This window comes from Pelodiscus sinensis, chromosome 7 (genome assembly GCF_049634645.1).
Source record: "Pelodiscus sinensis isolate JC-2024 chromosome 7, ASM4963464v1, whole genome shotgun sequence".
Lineage (NCBI taxonomy): Eukaryota > Metazoa > Chordata > Testudines > Trionychidae > Pelodiscus > Pelodiscus sinensis.
In genome coordinates, this window is record NC_134717.1 from 38,429,607 (window position 1) to 38,444,793 (window position 15,187).

General features: G+C 43.2%; 1 protein-coding gene and 1 long non-coding RNA gene across 16 annotated transcripts in view; one reads left to right on the forward strand and one right to left on the reverse strand.

Annotated features, from left to right (window-relative positions):
• The window catches only part of B3GALT1 (beta-1,3-galactosyltransferase 1), a 364,445-nt gene that overhangs the window by 235,878 nt on the left and 113,380 nt on the right, over window positions 1–15,187 (forward strand). The window contains exon 3 of one of the 15 annotated variants that reach the window (XM_014579858.3): window positions 4,361–4,788. The exons of the other annotated variants lie outside the window; for them this stretch is intronic. The gene's annotated coding sequence lies outside the window, so the exon portion shown is untranslated. The remainder of the gene's footprint in view (window positions 1–4,360; window positions 4,789–15,187) is intronic. 15 annotated transcript variants of the gene reach the window in all.
• Window positions 1–15,187, reverse strand: part of LOC142830184 (uncharacterized) — a 98,212-nt gene that overhangs the window by 16,349 nt on the left and 66,676 nt on the right. The gene's annotated exons all lie outside the window — the stretch shown is intronic.

Genomic DNA, 15,187 nt, shown 5'->3' on the forward strand with positions numbered 1-15,187 from the left:
TTCCTTGGTATTTCGAAGAAGAAGAAAAAAAGAAATAAACCCAACCCAGAAGCTCAGCTGCCTGCTTGCATCTTGATAAAGACTGGATCAGTTCAGAATCAGTCTCACTCTTATTTCTGCTACTCAGAAGTTTGTTTATTGCTCTTTCCTCTCTGTGATCTCTTAATTTGGATGCATGCATCCTGTAGCACCTTATGCAGCGGGGCTACATCTAGACTACATGGCTCCCTCGACAGAGCCATGTAAAATAGTTTATTTTACAACCACTTACACATAGTAATTTAAATAATCCCCGCTTCATTAAAATAAAAATGGCCGCCACACTGTGGCAATGATCATCTAATCCGGCACAACGCGGCAGTCTAGATGCAGTGTGGTCAACAAAGGCTTCCTTTGTCAACTGCTCCGGTATGCCTCATGACTGGCAAAGAACCTGTAGAGTCTCCTGTCCTGTTCAACAGGTGATCAATTTCACCCCCCCCACCTTTATTTTGAAATTCATGAACCTACAAGTAGAAAGTGCATTTAAAACGTAACTCATTCCCAGTACGATGTGTATGCACAGATTTGAGTCTTCCAACAGCCAACAGAGCTGCTAAAATGTTATTGTGCAAATACGAAGATAGAATGTGGTTCTTAGATTGTTTTCCCAATAATGTTACTAGCATTGCTCAGAAATATAGTCCATTATTTAGAAATCCGTACCAAAAGAGGTCTTTCCATATGACATTCTTTATCTTGCCTAGCCACTTGATCTTTGTTCTGCAATGCCAGCTTCAATTTTTTTTTACTTACTTGCTGGCAGCTGCAATTGTTCTATCCCCTTGTGCATAAACACACACACACCCCTCTGCAGCTATTGTATATACCTGTTATATAACATGCACACATGCTCACATTCAAGCCATGCTTTGAATCACTTTAAGCTATATTCCCAATAAGTCAGACACTTAAATGCTTTTCCACCTAGGAAAGGACATTCTTATATGCTTTGCTAATTGAGGCCTAAATGTGTATACACACACACACACACCTCTCTAGTTACAACCACTTACACATAGTAATTTTTTCTTGCAGTGCTGTAGAAGATACTCAATATGCTGACTAGCTATTACATTGAAATCCAAAAGTTGGCCGTGGTCTCATAAGAGGCAGCTCACTGTTTCTGTCCATTTGGCACATCGCTTTTCATTTTAGAGATGGATTCTAATCTCAGATCCACAGTACCATATACCGATGGATGTGCTACTTGAAATATGCTGTGCTGCAGACAATTTATTTTATGTGCCAGAACAAATATACATGGACGGACAATTTATTTTATATACCAGAGCAGCTTGAGTATCTGCCCAATGTCTGAGTTTCCCCAGCAGCAGAGAGGTAGAGATACTTCAAAGTGGCAAGATATTATGCCACAGCAAGCAACTGCAAAGCACAGCCAATTACTAGAGTAGGGAAGTAGGAGTGAAAGACATTGGAGGGAGGGGAGGGGCAGTTAAGTGCATGAGGGCAAAGTACAATTAAATGATGAAAACAAGGAGGAGATGATTTTATGGTAAATATATTTTCAAGTGAACCCCCTCCCATGCTCGCAAACACTGATGAAAGGTACCAGTTTATTAACTTTTATTTATAAAGTGGCACAAGTGTGTTTTACCAATAAAACAATTACACTGATGCAGCTAACAAAATAGGAATATTGTATTAGCTACATAAATACTTACTGCATTGCAACAGGTCATAAACATTTGCAAATGGATCCTGAGACCACGAAGATTGAGAATCCCTGCTCTAACCATTTGCAGAATGATGGTCGAGCTTGGCATGTTATCAGAATGTTTTTATTTACATTCCAGTTTGCATTTTTGGGGATTCTCATTGTGAGGCTCTGTACAGTTGGAGTCAGTGGTAGATGATGGGGGTGAGGTGTTACATCTGGACCAATCCTGTTTAGCTGACAACTGTTTCAGAAAGTCTTACCTCCCACAATATTTTACACTAATTGTGACTGCCTTCTACCAGAAAATGTCACTTTCTATGCCGCTATGTATAAACTTCTTTATAAAAAGGACCTATGTTCAGTGGAGACAGAGTAATGAAATTGACTTACTCTTCTGTAAAGTTAATTGTTAGTACCATTACTTGTTTACTTTGGTTTTCTGTACAATGAGCATATGGTTTAAAACATGGCAAAGGATAAATGTATTGTACTGTAAGTATAAATTCCATTTATAATGCATAACTCACTGTAGCAATATTTTGAGGTTAATGAACCTTCTCAGTTCATTACAGATAAAAATGCTATGCTCCTTCCTCTTAATGTGCTATGAATGGCATACGTGTTATGTAAACAAGTACTGACCTTCATTTCTAATATACAGTAATGGAGAAAAAGCATCAGCAATACTTTTATTTTGTTTGCAGCTGATTGCTTGTTTTTAAATTAAGACGTATGGAATGTCAGTTTCAGGGCATCTACACCAGTATTCCCCTCTATAGTCCATCAATGGTACCGACTTTGGGCTTCTAGTTCCTAAGCCATCCCTGTATCTCACTCACTCCTGACATGGGATTTTTAAGTCTGTGTAAGTATCTCTCTCTTACACTGTGACATCCTAGCAAGCCAGTGCACCTAAAGAGCAGCTTTTGGAAAGAAAAGAAAAGCAATGGCCAGCGCAAGTCATAATTTACCAGTGAAAGCCTGCAAGTATAATTTACCACTCAGTTCTGTTTAAACAGGCACATCTTTTCTTAAGGTAAAAGTTTGACAGAGAAAACATTAAAACAACAGGAGATCCCTAGCATCTTCAACCTATAACACTGGTATGTTTTAGTCCTTAAAAAGCATAGCTGAGTTTTCCCCATCACTACATCTTCATCCATTTTAGGTGTAGACCACAGGTGTGCGTATGGGGTGTGCCGGGTGTGCCCAGGCACACCCTAATGTCTTAGGGTTGCCAGGTGTCTCGTTTTCTACCAGAAAGTCTGTTTCTTTGGGGCTCTGTCCGGTAAAAAAAAAAAAAATCCAGAAAATATGTCTGGTAATTTCTGGTTTTCCAACTGGGCACCCAGAAGCCTAGCTGGGGGAGTGGCTGAGAGGTGGGGCGCAATCAGCGCTGGGAGCCCTGGTTGTGTCTGATGAGGAGGGGCAGCCCGGTCCGTGCTTCTGCGCACTGGGCAAGTGTGTGGTAGAGCCTCAGCCGGACTGACTCACTCTTCTCCTGGACCGTGCAGGGGACGGTAGCGCCCTGGGATCTGCACTGCCTGGGTCAGTCCCGTTCCCCACTAGCTGATACACTCCTTCCCCTCCCCCCCCACTACCTCCTGGATGGCCGGTTGGTTCTCCCCCACTTCTCCTGATCTTACCTGGCCAGCCCCGCCGCATCCCCCGCCAGCACTGCTTCCGGCAGCGAGTTCTCCCCTGCTCCTCCTGAGTTCCCCCACCCAGGCCCACTCCCGCTGGCCGCCCCCCCCCGATCTCCCCTGGCAAGCCCCACCCGACCCCCGACCCCCACCAACCAGCTCTGCTTCCCATCAGCCGCCCCCCCGATCTCCCCAGACCTTCCCCCGACCCTCCCCCCCCCCAGGCCAGCTCTGCTCTCTGCCCCTCCCCCCAGCCAGCTCCGCTCCCTTCCTGTCCGGTCCCCCCCCCCCATGAAGTGTGTCCTGTATTTTTGTTTTTAAAGACTGCCTGGTAACCCTATGATGTCTAAAAAAAAAAAGTGGCTTTGTGTTTTAATTTAATCACATGATACACTCCTTTAGTTTTAAAGTATGGATTGCTGTATTATGTAATAAGTGCCGAATTGCACATGTAAAAAACAAACTAAGAAGTACAATGCCCATACTTAAGTTTGTATTTAAAGTAAAATTTAGTTGTTAATTTAAAAAAAAGGTTTAGTTAAGTTTTAGTTTCTTTAGTTTGTTTGATGAATAAAAATAATGTCCTTTATGATTGAGTGTTCAATAAATGTTTGCCTTTAAAAAAATAAAAAATAAAATTATCTGGGTGCACACTCTAATGAAATATGCTGCACACACCTATGGTCTAGACCACAGCAAAGGACCTCTCTCAGTTCAGGTTGGGTCATTAGCTACAAGTCCTTTCTCCAGTTATTGATCCATGAAGAATACAAGTTGAACCAGAATATGTGTTACCTCTCTGGAGATGATCTAAGCTGAGTGATTTACCTTGACTATCCCTGTGACAATCTGTCCTTGTGGTCACCCATTTTATACGGCTATGACATATCTTGAACTAGGTATGCTTTGTAAGGTATCATTTGGAAACAACTTACTGATAATCTTCCTGTGCCAACATAAGACTTTACTATATGATGTTACCAAATATATATTCCAGATCTGGAGAGCAGTCACAAACCAGCTCTTCAGAAACTAAAGACTAGCTGGTACCCCAGCCAGATGGCAACACAATCAAATGGACCATCACCTGAGTAAGTGACCATTCTTTGGCAGGAAAAAGGATGTTGGTGAAAATCTACATCTTCACAAAAACAGCTAGAGATTCCCATCCACACAGACTTTCTCCTGAACCTCATCTGGAGAGGATTCTCAAAGAGGAGGGGGAAAAAAAAATCACATAAGAAGAAAGCAAACATCCCAAAGCATCTCTCCCTAATCTCTACTCATCACATTGACATCATCTGAATTAAAAGGAAGGATCATTGGAGTGGGCCGGGATCTTGCCTCAGAGGAATTCAGCCAGTAAGACTGCTGGAATATGCAGTGAAAGACTCCTTTGCTTCGCATTCACTTAGCTTAATTTAGGTATTAGTTGGGTTTTACTTTTATTTTCTTGTAACCAATTGTAGCTTATGTCTGATTACTTGTATTAAATTTAAAATCTTTTTGTACTTAATACATTTGTTTGATTGTTTTATGTAAACCAGTGTTGCATGGACTGCAGTGTCCAGGACTATCCCAGGGTTGCTGACAAAGGGGGGCTCCAGCTATCCCAGGGCCTAGTGATTTAAAAGGGCTTGGGGCTTTGGGCCACTACTGCTGCTACTGCAGGAGCAGCAGCTGCCACTGCCACCAGAGCCCCACTCCCTTTAAATTGCTGCCAAAGCCCTGCACAGTGCTGTCCTGGTGGCTGGGTGGAGGAGGTTAGCCCTGTCCCTTTCACTCAAGGCCTTGCCTCTTCTGGGGAGACCTCAAGCCAAGCCTCCTCCACTTAGACTTTGCTGGGCCCTGTGCAGTCGCCATCCCTGGGAAATACATTTTGCACAATAGGATCTGTACATTATCATTTTCGGTTTAATTTAAATGACGGACTTTCTGTGAGTTTGTGTTATTCAGGATAGAGCTGTGCAGTCTAAGAGGCTCATTCCTGGGGAAGACTGGTACTTGGAATTTGCTAATGTGGCTTCTAGAGTGTCTGGCTACAGCACTCACACAGTACAACTGGGAGTAACCAACTTGCCGGATATGCGCAGACCAGGAGTGGTAGTTTGCACAGCAAAGCAATGTAAAATGCACCCTCAGTTGGAGAATTGAGGGATACAGCTGTTCCTCACTCCAGACTGCACCTGGGAAACGTCTTAACCCCCTACTCTTCACTTCCTGAAAGAGCTGTGATACACTTCCTCTGTGAAGTGTGCACAGTCTTTGACCCACGAAGATGCTGAAACTATTCATGTACTTAACACAGTATGGTCTCCCAAACAAGAGCAGTGAAAGCTACCTCAAAGTGCATGGCGACCGTTAGTGTCTGAACCACGGCACTCTCCCACACCCTTCCCCCACAACCCTATCCCCTGCTTGCTCCTCTCCATTCCCCCCATTAACACTTACAGCCAGTAAATTACCCCCTTACAGCCAGTAAAAAGAGTAATTGAGCCCTGGCCTCTGCCGCCACCTCCCTCATTCTAACACCTCTAGCTCCCAAGATATTGTAGGAACCTGCTCGGTCATGTGTCACATTGAGATAAACAATGAACTTTGACTCTTCAAAAGTTCCCCAAACTCTTTTTAATTAGCTCTCTCGATTTTTTTTAAATGGTGATTTCAGCACTCTTTTTTTAAAATCATACACAGTATGGCTTCTTCTCAACACTGAATAGTAATGATTTATTAACTATTCAATAGCACAACAAGCATTGTTGTTTGTATATTTAAATTCATTTTGACTTTCAAAAAGTCTTTGGTGCAGTTTCAAATGGCATCAGAATACTCTTGGACCAGACATGAGTGAAGAAAGAACTGATTTTAAATCATGTCAGGATAACTCCAAATATTTTATGTGAGGGAGATGAACTGAAAGTAGTAACTTAAAGGATTAGTAGCGCTCTACCTGTCTTTTCATTAAAAAAAAGTAAGCTCCAGCAGTGAATTTTTGTTTTGGTTGAGCATCAAATAAGCAGTGAACCTAATTACATACATATTACAAGACTTATGAAATTATAAAACAAATGCAAAACCACTAACTGTAGCAGACACTTTATGAAGTGAACTTGTCTCTAAATTCAGTAAGTGTAGCAAGAGAAAGAAAATAGGTATACATTAAAGAAGAAATTGTAGACTAGACATGCAAAAAAGTTTTAATGAGATTGTAAAATATTATGATAAGCCTTTATTTTAAATATTCTCAGCCATGGTCACTGCAGTATTAAAAAAAGATTACAAAGTTACTGAGAAGTGGAGCAATATAATTAGAATTCAAATAGTGATAAAGCTAGAGCAACGTGCAAAGCTCTCTGAAAATTTCACCATAGTTGACCCAATCCTGAAACTTTTAGTCTGGGCCCGATCTTATAATGCCCATGTAAATAATTCTTAGTCATAAATATTTGAGTGCAATAAGTCCATACATGTGAGAAATGAAGTATAGCCTTCAACCTCAGGCCTTCTCTTCTTATTGGGCCTCGACTTGCACTGAAATCCATGGGTATTTTGTCTGAATATATATAACATGCTTGCCAAATCCTCCATTAATGCCACCTAGTTTACAAGGAGGAGCACAACAGCAGACCGATGTTGCTAGTTAAGGGTATGTCTACACTGCACAACTATTTTAGGATACTGCGTCCAAACAAGCTATCCGTTATTTCAAAATATTTTTCAAAATAACAAGTGTTCTATTTCTCCGTATCAGCAAACCTCATTGCACAAGGGATAATGAATGGTTCAAAATAGCACTATTTCAAAATTTGGCACTGTGCAGAAGTGCCAAATTTCAAAATAAGCTATTTTGAAATAAAATCAAAATAAGATACGCAATTTGCAATATGCAAATTGCACATCCTATTTCAAGTTTAGGGTGCAGTGTAGACGGACCCTAAAAGAGCTCCCTCCAAAGCCATCCTTATCCATACACAGAATATGCAGTGGCATAGGGGAATGTTGGGGCACCACTGGGTCTTAATGTCAACTCACCCATCTCTTCCTCTCCCTGTTCCGTGGTTCTGCTTCCTCTGAGGAGGCTTTAGTTAACTTAAAGTGAAAAGCTTGCCAGGCTAGTGGCAGTACATCAAACCTGTGAAAGAGCCATTCAAGCAGTAATGAAGCCATTTAACAGGCATTTGCCAGCCCCAGATGTATAGTCAGTTTCTGAATTTACTGTGTTAATCTACAGTTCCCTTTAAGCCAAGGGTGGGCAATAATTTTTGCCCAGGAATCACTTCAAAAATTTTTGAAGTAGCCTCGGGCCACCTCAGAAAGGGTGGAGCCTAAACGGAAAGAGGCAGAGCTACCCCACCCTCAGACCATGATTGGTTTGAGGGTAGAAGAGACTCTTTGCCCCCCCTTCCCACTAGGCACCCATGCCCTGGAAGAGGCTTGGCACCCTCTCCCATCCCCAGGCCAATGAGTGCCTACGGAGTGTGGGAAGCCCCCTCCCGCCTTGCGAGGAGCACGTAGCACTTTGAAGTGCCATGGGCTCCTCAGAGGGCCGGGGCAGGGTGAAGAAAACTTCACACAGCTCCCTCACCCCCAGACCCTGATTGGCCTGGAGGAGAGGGAGTGTGTGAAGCTTCCTCCGCTCTCCTCCCCGTCCTGCAAGCAGCGCGCAGTGCTTTAAAGCGCCACGTGCTTCTGGCAGGATGGGAAGAGGCTTTGCATGCTCCCCACCCCCCAGGTCCTAACTGGCTTGGGGGCAGGGGAACAACAGGGTCTCCACAGGCCTGATCCACCTGCTTGGCAGGCTGGATCCAGCCCGTGGAGGCCCTTTTGCCCACCCCTGCTTAAGCTCATCTGAGGAAGTGGGTTTTGCCCACGAAAGCTCATGATACTATATATATATATTGTTATTAGTCTCTAAGTAGTCACAGGACCCTAGTTTAAAATTTGCTTTAAAAACATTTCATTAGTGTGTTGCTTAACATTATAAAGCCACCTCTCTAAAAAATTGTCTCCCCCTCCCAGCTGCCATCAGGCATAGGGGCACCTGTTTATTAGTACTGCATAGGGCCCTATAAAATTCAAGGACAGCCCTGGCTATCCCTTTTTTTTAAGCTCAAGTGGCAGTGGTGTTTTGGCAATCAGGTGCCCTCCTGACAGCAGAGTGGTGCCCTCCTGAATGAGGAGTGTGGATTTGGGAGGAGGTGAGGCAATATTTCATCTCTCAGACTGTTTTAAAAGAATGTCTGATGGTTCTCCCTGGTTTCACATGGTTTGTGATAGTAAGGGCCATTTCTCCCAGGGTTCAGGATATGGAATTTGATCATCTATAAATTCAGGTTCACCTTAAGCTCATCTGAACTATGCAAGCATCTTACAGTTACCAAAGGGGGCTGCAAGTTGAAATTTTCTATGAATAATATTTCTCCTGAGTGACAACTTCTCTGCCACTGCCAGCAGAAAAACCAGAAGAATAAATTGGTATGCAGAAAGCACTCTTGTGAATGTCAGAACTACAAAGCAAGTTTGGTTCTAAAAATGAATGCAAGTTTCAGATAAAGTGCGGTGACTTTTGATTCTTACTCACTCAATTAACCAGTCCCAACCTTTAAATAGCATAAATACAATAGCACTTTCAGTTTCCTTCAGTTTTTCTGGCAATACTTTTTGCATATCCTATTGCATTGTCATGGCTTGATGCAGTATAGCACAACTCAAAAGTTTGGTCTCCTGTTTTCAGCAATCTCCATCTAGCGCTGTACCAGATCTTGTTCTCTGTACAACCAGTGTATAAGGCTCCAACTCAAGGGCATTCTTGTGCAGGATACACAGGATACACCAAAATAAATTAGGTTAGGAATACATCTCTGTAGGTCTAAGTTTTGAGCGGCCTGAATTCCTGGGCCCTTATACAAGCATGTGGGCCTTAAAAAAAGGGGGGGGGGGTTGAGAAGAGCAAAGACAACCCTCCTCCTTTTGATGAGGCACTTAGTTGCACATTCCCCTCTTTGTCTATGCCCTGGTTACTAAGCAAGAGTAGCTTGGCAGTCATTCTGCAGAACACTGAGCAATGCAAGATGGGTTTCCCTTACTCCACTTGTCCTTATCAGCCCTTTTAAAATCTGTGCTCACACGTTCAACACTCTCCGACTTTACAGGGAAAGATTAAGTCTGGTATTTTAAATGTGAGGCTTCAGAATCAGATGCCTAAGAGGACAAACAAGGACACTCATTTTCCCCTTTGGTGTTCAGGATGTCACTGGATAGAAGAAACAAATGTAGAATATAAAATATCCTCTGGAATAGAGAGCTGAATATTTTGTACCTGACTGAATGCATGTTTACAAGATACAGGCTAAATTCTGCCTCCTATTCCTCGTGCTACCTATCATTAGGGAAGTCATATTTATTAATACATAGACCTATTTTTAAAACTTGCACAAAAATCAACTCGAGTATTCAAAATCATTTCCCTAAATGTCACAGCTTTCTCCTTCTGCAATGTTCTGAAGGTCTTATTAGGTGCAGCAGTCTTTTCAAAAAAGGAAGGAATTTAGAGGTACAAGTTCAAGACTTGCTGCTAAAAGATACCTGTACAAATACCTTGTATACACACTTCACACTAAGCATTCCCTGATCATGAGTAGGACCTCATTTTCATGCAATTCCTGTCAGAAAACTACCTGAAGCAAATGGCTTGCTTGATGATTACGAAAGAAAAGTTAAATTATTCTGGGCAAATAATGACTTTTTTCAGTATGATAGTAAAGAAGTCTCACTTTTTTTTATGGCCTTCACAGGCATTCTATGCTCACTATAGGAGAGGAGATTCATGCCTCTCTAAAAGCTTGTCACATTTCTCTGTGAATGATGTATTGTTTTATCACACATGCTGCTCAGGCAGGCTTAAAAGAAAAATGAGACTTAACAAAAAACAGATCTTACTTTCCCTTAAACCACCTTCATCTGACACCTTTTGTCTAATTACCCTCCTAATTTCTCCCCCTTTTTCTTTCCTTTCTTCTCTTTCCTGCTCTACCCCTTCTTCACTTATTTCTGCCTCCCCTCCTTGTGCTTCTTCCTAAATGATGTTGGTCATTGATTCCCTCTCAGCTCTCTCTGCCAGCTCTCAGCATTCTCTCTTTTCAACTACCCTCCTTGCTAATATTTGTCATGCTCTAGTTTGTTCACTCTTCGTCCCAACCCCCACTTCCAGCCTTGCTCCTGCTTTCCTATAGCCTTTGCCAACTGATCTAAACTGCTTTTAGACATAGCTTTAAAATGCTAAATCTTGCCTGGGGCCTATTCACTTCCTTCCTTCCAAGGGAAAAGGGATATAATTTCAATAAGAACAGTCAGTGCCAGCAGGAGGAGCAGCTACCCAGAGCCATTATTTACATTTATTTAAGGTTTTTTAAATAGCATTTAAAAGTAACCTAGAACAGTAGGTGGGCATGTTTCAAGAGACCAGGAACGATGGCATCAAGAGCCCCCAATTAAACAGTGTTCTGCCTTGCATATTATATAGGACTTGCCAATGTATTTTCAAGGCGGCGTCTCAATGTAGCCATTAATGCCAGCTCTGAAGTTAAGCAGAAACAAATTCAGAACAATCTAGTAGAAAACACTTCCACACACAAGAACGTTAATGAAAGGGAAAGTACACATATTACTTAAGGAGCATGAAGTGGCATGGTGATAGAAAGTACAGAAGAGGGAGTATATTCCCTTACCCAAGTACAGTATCTCAAGCCTTATCTACAATACAAGATAAGTTGAATTTATTAAGGTTTTTTCCCAGTGCATGCTGGGAGCAAAAGTGTGCAGTGGCTGGCTCTAGGTACATGTCATCAACAGCCCATACTGCACACATCTTATCCCTCCCCCACTGCTTGAAAGCAGTGTCAAACAGTCTGTTTGAGCCTTTCCCCCCGATTATCCATGCAGATGGCATAGCAGGTGGGCATAGAACCCGTTCAGCAGCAAAGTACTATGATAATCACATTAACCATCATGAGCCTTATGTCGGAGTATATCCAAGAACAATGAAAAATCTTGGGAGGCCATGAACGCACTCATCCTTGAAGCATTTGAGTTGAGTGACTGGGAAATGCCGCCAGCATTGGATCCTCTTGGCACAGTGGAATGCTGGTTCTGGTGTATTAAGATAAGCAGAGACTGTCAGGACTGCATAGTTATGCAGCTATGGGATAATCAGCAGTGGCTTCAAAACTTTTGCATGTATAAGACCATTTCCATGGAATTTTGCAAATTGCTTACCCCTGCCCCAAAGCACAGCAATACCAGAAGGAGACTTGCTCTGACAGTTGAAAAGTGAGTTGCAATAGCCTTGTGGAAGCTTGCAATAGCCAATAGCTACCAGTCAAGTTGGGAATCAATTTGAATGAGGAAATCTGCAGTGGGGCTGTTGTGACCCAAGTAGTATCAATTCCCTTCTGCTACAAGCAGTAATGACTCTAGGAAATGTGGAAGACATAGATGGCATTAGTGTGATGGGGTTCCCTTGCCAAGTTAGTGATGTGTGTTGACCCACCATAGCACCCAACCAGTTTGCCAAAGAGTACATAAATCTCAAGGTGGTACTTCTCAAAGATGCTGTAGTTGCTGGTGGATCACAGGAACTGTTTCACTGACATCAGCGTGGGATAGTCAGAAAGGGCACATCTCTGGGAATTCCTGTCTCTTCAGAAAGTTGCAAGTTGGAACTTCCTTCCGAGACCAGGAAATTTACTTTGGAGACATTGAAATGCCAATAGTGATCCTTGAAAACCTAGATTACCCCTTGCTCCTGTGGCTCATGAAGCCACACACAGGCAGCCTGGACTGCAGTAAGGAGCAGTTCAACTACAGGCTGAACAAGTGCAGCATTGTGGTAGAATATGCTTGTAAAGGGAAGGAAGGTTTTATTGACTAGATTAGATCTCAGTGAAAGCAACATTCCCATTGTTGTGACAGCCTGTTCTGTGCTCTAATATCTGTGAAAGCAAGGGGGAAATTGTATGGCACAGCGCCTAGCCAGTAATTTGGAGCAGCTAGACACCAGGGCAATAAGGAGAGCACAGCGAGGGGCACAGGCAATCAGAGAGGCTTTGAAAAATACCTTGACGAATGGCCATGCAGCGATAGGACAGTCATGCACGTTGCTCATAGCGTAGTGCTCTTTTCATTAAGCATTCTAGCTTGTAAACCCTGTAACTCCCTTTCTCCCCAGCACGAACAATAAAGAGACTGTTGAGAATTCATGAGCTTTAAGAAAACATAGGGAGCCAGAGACATAAAAGGAGTTGCGGGCAGGAGCTCTGGCATGGAGGCCGGGGGGGGGGGGGGGAACAGAAGAGAAGAAGGGAAAGCAGCATATTACAGTCCCCCTGTACAGTAATTCCTGGAGATTGAATCTGAGGCCATCCTTGACTCTCTCCTCATCTCCCTGCATTCTAGGGCACTAGGGAGTGGAAGCTATGGAACTCTATACTGAGGAAACATGGGTCCTCAAGGGCTGTAGGAGGTACCCATGCATGTGGATGTTCTGGAAGTCCACCATGCACGTCATGACCATCAGGACTCTCTCCTGGTTCTTCACATCGAGTTCCCTGCATGTTTTCCTGTCCTCATGCTTTGCTTGCATCTCTTGCTGCAGCATTTTCCTCCTCTCACTTAATTGCTCCCTGTCTAAGAGTGTGAATTGCATTTGCTCCTGAAACATGCCATCCACGGTATATTGTTTTGCCTGCAGATTTGTGCTAGATGGACTGCTGGCAGAGATGGGGAGTGCACCATGCTCGCTGCTGCACTCACTGTAACAAAAAGTGAATAGCAGACTTCACTGGAGATTGTTAAGCATAAAACCTAATCTCTTAGCATAAAGGAAAATCTGTTGAAAGACAATAGGGAGGTGTTATGTACAAGGCGATGGTTATGCTTTTAAGAGCCTGCTGTTGCAGCAGGTACACCACAGATCTTAGGAGAGCAGCTGGATTTGTTTTGCTGGCAAGCATGGTCATGAGCAGGCCAGGACTCAAACCTGGGTGGGAAAGGGGCTGGGGTGGCAGCAAGACAGGAGCTCATGCTGTGACCATGTGTTTGTTTTCTATGACTGCCATTTGCCCTGAGAGTGCCACTTTCCCTTCCTGCAGGAGCATGTGGTTGGGAGGGGGTCTGGGTGTAGCAGAAGGGCAGGGACTTGTGCAGACCCTGAGGAGCTTCCATGTAGGAGGGGGGCCAGGCTTGGCAGGGGCTCAAGCCATGCTTCATTGGGGATAAGCAAATAGAAGTTTACTGCAGGAACATCAGCTAACAGCTTCCCCTGCTTCATTCAGGTTGCCATGCATGATAGTCTTCTCCAAATCAGACAGAGTGATAGGAAGCAGATGCTGACTGAAAGTGGCCAGAAACCTGGACCTTACACTGTAATGCTTTGTGCTGCAGTGATAGCAGACCATTTAATGCTGGACTAGCATGGAAAGGTGTCCTACGATGAAAACCAGAATAAAGCAGGCCTCCTCAGAAAATCTTGCCTCCATCTCCTGGTATGCCTGCTTCAACTCCTTTCCTTCCCTGCTGCCCCCCCTCCCATGCAGCACTGCTGGGTGTCCCTGATGTATCCTCTCTCCTCCATGCCCTTTGCAATCTTGGCATAGATATCAGTGTTTCTTTTACTGCTTCATAGTTGTGTGTGAACAGATTCCTCTCCTCACACAACAATGAAGTCCAGGATCTCTTGCATGCTCCTTGCTGGCTCTCATTTGTGATCCCAGGGCATTCATGGTCAGGTGTCCTGCTGAGGTGTGCTGCCTGCTCTGAGATCTGCTCACCACACTGGCCACACAGAAAATGAAATGTAGATTTTCCTGAGGCTTTTCCTGTGCACCTAGTGAGCAGAAGAGTTGAGAATCCTGGCCAGAGCAGTCACAGCACTGTGGGAGACCTCCTTCAAGCCAAGCATTCATAGTACTGCATCTGCACTGCCCCAAAGTCAGCCATGCAAGGTAAAATTTACTGTTGCACCTCATGAAAAGCTGGAGTGCCAAGATCTATTTAGTGGCCCTTAAAGTCAACAGTACAGGCTTGGTAGTATGAACTCTTTGTTTAGAAAAAAAAATCAATCTAATGTGGCTAAGTTCAACCTAATTTCCCAGTGTAGACCAGACCTCATACTCCAATGTTACTTTTAATGTAAGAACCTTTCAGCCAGTTGCCTCTTTGCCTGCCCACTTGCAAGGTGATTGGTAAGAATGAAACAAACTAATCCCACAACATACCTACTCTGACAGGTTTCTCTTGGCTAATAGCACCACAAATATAGATGTGAAACTGGGTTGGATTTTTCCCCAAACACATATCTAAGTACTGTGTTAAAATTTGCTGGGCATTTAGAATATTATATATCTGTAAGGTGGAAAAGGGTACTGAATTAACCTCTTTAAAAGGGATTATCATAATCCCCCCAAAACAGGGACCTATCTGCATATGCTTAGTATTTCTCATTCATGAACAGAATGAAAGGATGTTTTTGATTTAACATTAAATAAAGGAAAGAAAAATATATATTTCACTTAGAGAACATTTAGGATAACTGACAAAAATATGCTCTATAATCTGCTTTGCTAAAATTCACGACCCATAGCCCAGACCTTTGAGAAATCAATTTGAGATCTTTATGCATCCTGTTCCAGTGCCAAGAAAAACTATGCACTGAGCCAAAATAATCAGTACCTTCTCCCAGGTGTGGCCAAGTGCTCAGATATATGCGTTTCCTGTTTTGCCCTGGTAACCTACACCATCTAACAGAGAGATGGACAAGAAGCTACAT